The 6,280-nt window shown below is 45.6% G+C and overlaps 1 non-coding gene across 1 annotated transcript; it reads left to right on the top strand.

Annotated features, from left to right (window-relative positions):
• The first annotated feature begins 2,221 nt into the window (after positions 1–2,221).
• LOC126944394 (U5 spliceosomal RNA) lies at positions 2,222–2,337 on the top strand. The gene has a single exon (XR_007722040.1). It is a non-coding gene; the product is annotated as a U5 spliceosomal RNA (small nuclear RNA).
• The last annotated feature ends 3,943 nt before the right edge of the window (positions 2,338–6,280 follow it).

Below are 6,280 nucleotides of genomic sequence, written 5' to 3'. Positions count from 1 at the left end.
GGGATTCTCCTGCCTCAGCCTCCCGAGTAGCTGGGATTACAGATGCCCGCTACTACGCCCGGGTAATTTTTGTAGTTTTAGTAGAGATGGAGTTTCACCATTTTGGCCAGGCTAGTCTCGAACTCCGGACCTCAGGTGATCTGCCTGCCTCGGCCTCTCAAAGTGCTGGGATTTTAGGCACCTGGCCTGACCATCCCCTTCTTGCAACTTTGTTTTTTTTTTTTTTTTTTTTTTGAGATGGAGTCTCGCTCTGTCACCCAGCCACAACGCCCGGCTAATTTTTTGTATTTTTAGTAGAGACAGGGTTTCACTGTGTTAGCCAGGATGGTCTTGATCTCCTGACCTTGTGATCCGCCCACCTCAGCCTCCCAAAGTGCTGGGATTACAGGCGTGAGCCACCGCGCCCAGCCCCTTCTTGCAACTTCTTTCTGCCCTTGGTTTCTGCACTGGTTTCCCTCCTGCCTCCTCTTCTCCTTCACATGCTCCTTCTGCTGCACCTCTTCTTTATGTCCCTTTTCTCTTGGACCTAGCCTAGATTTTTTTCTCTCTTTCCTGAGTCATCTGGTCTGGAGTGGGGCCTGATAATTTGCATTTCTAAGAAGTACCCAGGTGCAATAGGTGTCTTTGCTAGCGATCCCTGAACAAAGTACCACAAAACTGGTGGCTTACACGACAGAAACTTGTTGTCTTGCAGTTCTAGAGCCCTCATCTTAATATATTACATCTGCAATGATCCTTTTCCAAACAAAGTCACATTCTGAGGTGATGGGAATTAGGACTTCAATATATGAATTTTGGGGGTGGGGTGGAGGTGGGGGACACAATTCACCTGTAACAGGAAGTGATGCTGATGATGCTTTAAAACACTAATCTGGTCAGGCGCAGTGAGTGGCTCATGCCTGTAATCCCAGCACTTTGGGAGGCTGAGGCATGAGGATCACTTGAGCTCAGGAGTTCTAGAGCAGCCTGGGCCACACAGCAAAAACTTGTCCATATAAAAAATACAAAAATTAGCTGGGCGTGAAGACACATACCTGTAGTCCCAGCTAGTTGGGAGGCTGAGGTGGGAGGATCACCTGAACCTGAGCCTGGAGATCGAGGCTGTGGTGAGCCATGATCCCGCCACTGCCATCCAACCTGGGTGACAGAGTGAGACCCTGTCTCCAAAAAAAGCCACACCAAACAAACAAAAAAAACACTAATCTGATCATGTTCTCCTTTAAAGCTTTTCAGTGACTCCTCATTGTCCTTAAGGTAAATCTAAGTTAGCTTGGTATGGAAGGTCCATCAAGATGTGGTCCCTGTGATTTAGCCACTTGCCCTGTCACCACTTGGCTCACACTGCTTAGGGTGTCCCTCTGCCTAGAATGTCATCACCACCCTACTTCTTTGGATCCTTTCATGCTTGGCACATGTCACTCACTGAACATTCTATTATCAGCGCTCATCACATGTGCCTGTCTCCTAGCACAGGATTTCCTAGTACTCAATAAATTTTTGGTAAATGACTGTGTGAATACAATTATTTTACGGCTCTTTTTTTTTTTTTTTTTTTTTTTTTTTTTACTTTAAGTGCCAATTACAAAATAAGGTCACTTTTTTTTTTTTGACGGAGTTTCGCTCTTGTTGCCCAAGCTGGAGTGCAGTGGTGCGACCTCGGCTCACTGCAACCTTCACCCCCTGGGTTCAAGCGATTCTCCTGCCTCAGCCTCCCAAGTAGCTGGGATTGCAGTCATGCACCACCACGCCCAACTTATTTTGTACTTTTTTTTTTTTTTTTTTTTTTAAGTACAGACGGAGTTTCTCCATGTCAGTCAGGCCAGTCCTGAACTCCTGACCTCAGGTGATCCGCCCAAAATAAAGTCACTTTCTAGTTAGACCAGGCATCTATAGTTCTGAAAATCTGGCTTCTGCTCTGTCCCCTGGTGGTGGCCCAACGCCTAGAAAAAGTAACGAACTATTTAGGGTATTTCTGGAAACCGAGGGGGGGGTGGTGACTCAGCATCATTTACATACCCACAATGCATTGCACACAGAACACGTCCTACTTTAAAAGGAGATTCTCCCTTTTTTCCCCTTTTTCCTTTATCATAAAAACGAAGCTCCTTTCACACAATTGTCTGAGATAAAAACAGAAGTCGCTAGCTCCTTTGGTTAATAGTAACCATTGCTAATCTAGTAGTGACCGTCACCCGAGGACTGTGTGCAACAACGGTAGGGTATACTCTGGTTTCTCTTCAAATCGTATAAATCTTTCGCCTTTTACTAAAGATTTCCGTGGAGAGGAACAATTCCGAGTCTTAAACCAATTTTTTGAGGTCTCACGTTTGTGGGACTAATTAAGAGTGTTCAAAAGTCAGATGAAGATCATTTGTATACTGTAACATTCTTGAAGCTGTTTGCTCGTTGCTGTGTGTGAAGTGGCATTTCATTTGTTCATTCAGCTTAAACCATACTGTTATTGGGGGTGTCACTTATTTTTTTGTAAATGGAGTTTTACTCATTATCTAGGATGGAGAACAGTGACTAATCTCTGCCTCCTGGATTAATTCTAGAAACAGGGTCTCACTGTGTCATTCAGTCTGGAGTGCAGTGGCACAATCATAGCTCACTGCAGCCTTAGAACTCCTGGCCTCAACTGATTCAAGCACCTCGGCCTCCCGTGAGCCACCGTTTCCCGCTTGGCCAGTTTAGTTTTTAAAGGTTTTTTTATTTTATGTAAAAAAAAAGTAAAAAAAAATTATGATCACTTTAGCCCAGTGGTTCCTAGATTTTTGGATTTCCCAATTATTAAAATTTCCAGAAAAATTCTGGGGTACTATTTTTTACCATTATACAAAAGAAAACATTTCAAGACTAAAAACTAAAACCAAATGACAAAAAAAAGAAAGAAAAAGAAAAAGAAAAAAGACTAAAAACTAAAAATGACTTGATCACAACGTAAAGGATAGGAAATCCAGCCTGACACGGTGGCTCACACCTGTAATCCCAGCACTTTGGGAGGCCAAGGCGGGTGGATCACTTGAGGTTAGGAGTTCAAGACCAGCCTGGCCAACATGGTGATCCCCCGTCTCTACTGAAAATACAAAAGTTAGCTGGGCGTGGGCACGGTGGCAGGCGCCTGTAATCCCAGCTACTCGGGAGGCTGAAGCAGGATAATCGCTTGAATCCGGGAGGTGGAGGTTGCAGTGCGCCGAGATTGTGACATTGCACTCCAGCCTGGGTGACAGAGAGACTCTGTCAAAAAAGTAAAATAGGCCGGGCGCGGTGGTTCATGCCTGTAATCCCAGCACTTTGAGAGGCCAAGGCGGGCGGATCACGAGGTCAGGAGATCAAGACCATCCTGGCTAACACGGTGAAACCCCATCTCTATTAAAAATACAAAAAAATTAGCAGGGCAAGGTGGCAGGCACCTGTAGTCCCAGCTACTAGGGAGGCTGAGGCGGGAGAATGGCATGAACCTGGGAGGCGGAGCTTGCAGTAAACCGAGATAAAAAATTAGCCAGGCGTGGTGCCGCATGCCTGTAGTCCCAGTTACAGGAGAATCGCTTGAACCCAGGAGGCGGAGGTTGCAGTGAGCCAAGACCACGCCACTGCACTCCAGCCTGGGAACAGAGTGAGACTCCGTCTCAAAATAAACAAATAAATAAATAAATTAATTAATTAAAAAAATAGGAAATCCATTTAGCTTTAAAGAAAACATAACAACAAAACATATATATATGTATAGTTAACTCTTCTCTCCTCTGTAGATACAAAAAAAGGAAAGCTGAGGCTTAAAATAAGTTTGGGGAAAGCAGAACTGCCTTAGACCAACAATGTCAGGGCTGGTGATGCCCTCTTGTGGCATCCTGGAGAATTACTGCCATCTGACTTCATTTCCTCCGACTTGGAGGGACTATTCCCTCACAATACCTCAGTCACTGATTCATGCATGCCAGGCATTGTCCTAACAGTATCCCTGTCCTCGTGGAGTTTACAGTCAGGCGGAGGACATACAATTAATAAACATAATAAAGTAATGCCGTGGAAAAAAAAAACAGAGTAAGATGGGAAGGGAGATGATGAGTATAGAGAGTCGTAGTGTGCATTGCAATTTAAAAAGAGTAGGCCTTCTTGTAGAGTTGAAGAGAGGTAGGGGAGTGAGCCATGTGGATATATGGGGTGAAGTTCTAGGCAGAGTGAACAGTCAGTACAATAGCCTTGAGACAAGAGCTTGTTTGCCATTTTTTTTTTTTTTTTGAGACAGAGTCTTGTTCTGTCGCCCAGGCTGGAGGGCAGTGGCCTGATCTCGGCTCACTCCAAGCTCTGCCTCCCTGGCTCACGCCATTCTCCTGCCTCAGCCTCCCGAGTAGCTGGGACTAGAGGCGCCCGTCACCATGCCCGGCTAAATTTTTGTATTTTTAGTAGAGACGGGGTTTCACTGTGTTAGCCAGGATGGTCTCAATCTTCTGACCTCATGATCCGCCCGCCTTGGCCTCCCAAAGTGTTGGGATTACAGGCGTGAGCCACCGTGCCCAGCCTGTTTGCCAATTGCAAAAAAAAAAAAAAAAAAAAAAAAAAAAAAAAAAACCACCGCAAGGGAGTCCATTGTGCCTGGAGCAGAGTGAAGGAGAGACAGAGGCAGAAGAGGGAAACCTGAGCACCTAGGGCCTTCATTCAGCGAAATGGGGAGCCCTGCAAGGTTTCAGCACAGTGATAAATCTGAAGCTTAAAAGGATAACCCTGGCTGTCATATTAGAACAGGTATTGACCAGGTACGGTGGTTCACGCCTGTAATCCCAGCACTTTGGGAGGCCAAGGTGGGCAGATTACTTGAGCCCAGGCGTTCGAGACCACCCTGGGCAACACAGTGAAACCGGATCTCTAAAGTAATAAAATAATAATAGGCTGGGCCCGGTGGCTCATGCCTGTAATCCCAGTACTTTGGGAGGCTGAAGTGAGTGGATAATTTGAGGTCAGGAGTTCGAGACCACCTTGGCCAACATGGTGAAACCCCGTCTCTACTAAAAATACAAAAATTAGCTAGGCGTGGTGGCAGGAGCCTGTAATCCTAACTACTTGGGAGGCTGAGGCAGGAGAACTGCTTGAGCCCAGGAGGTGGTGAGTGTCAGTGAGCCTAGATCATACCACTGCACTCCAGCCTGGGTGACAGAGTGACATTTCATCTCAAAAAAAAAAAAAAAAAAAAAAAAAAAAAAAAAAGAAAAGAGGAAGAGGGAGAAAAGCAGAATAACATTGCAGAGAGATGATAGTGGCTCAGCCCAGAATATTAGCAATAGAGGTAGTGAGATATGGTTGGATTCTGGATGTATTTGGAAGATAGAGCCAACAGATCTAATAGATATGGATGCTAAAGACAGACATCAAAAAGCACTCCACTATTTTGTTTTGTTTTATAGGAAGGATGAGTTGCCATGAGTTGAATTGGGGAAAGTGGCGCGAGATTAGGAGTTCAGTTTTAGACACAATGAGGTGGAAATATTTTGCTGGAAATAGAAATGTAGGAGTCATTGGCCTATAATGATACTTAAAGTTCTGAGACAGGATGAAATCAGCAGGGTGTAAAGCAGATAGAAAAGAGACTCCAGACCAGGAGCCCTGCCTCACTCCAACTTGAATGAGACTGAATTGAAGAGGAGAAATCTTCAAAAGAAAAAACAAGACTAGGCACACTCAAGCCAGGCACAGTGGCTCATGCCTACAATCCCAGCACTTTGGGGGGCCAAGGCAGGGGATCACTTGAGCCCAGGAGTTGGAGACCACCCTGGACAACATAGTGAGACCTCATCTCTACAAAAAAAGAAAAAAAAATTAGCTGAGTGTGGTGGTGGCGCACACATGTAGTCCCAGCTACTCTGGAGGCTAAGGCATGAGAATTGCTTGAGCCTGGGAAGCAGAGGTTGCAGTGAGTCGAGATTGCACCCCTGCACTCCAGCCTGAGCAACAGAGTGAGACCCTGTCAAAAAAAAAAAGAAAAAAAAGGCTGGGTGTGGTGGCTCAGGCCTATAATCCCAGCACTTTGGGAAGCCGAGGCAGGCAGATCATGAGGTCAGGAGTTCGTGACCAGTCTGGCTAAGATGGTGAAACCCTATCTCTACTAAAAATACAAAAATTAGCTGGGCATGGTAGTGCGCGCCTGTAGTCCCAGCTACTCGGGAGGCCGAGGTTGCAGTGAGCTGAGATGGTGCCACTGCACTCCAGCCTAGCGATACAGCAAGACTCTGCCTCAAAACAAAAAAACCCAAAACAACAAAAAACAAAAAAACAAAGACTATGC

Source organism: Macaca thibetana, chromosome 1 (assembly GCF_024542745.1).
Source record: "Macaca thibetana thibetana isolate TM-01 chromosome 1, ASM2454274v1, whole genome shotgun sequence".
NCBI lineage: Eukaryota > Metazoa > Chordata > Mammalia > Primates > Cercopithecidae > Macaca > Macaca thibetana.
This window is presented reverse-complemented; position numbering and strand designations above follow the sequence as displayed.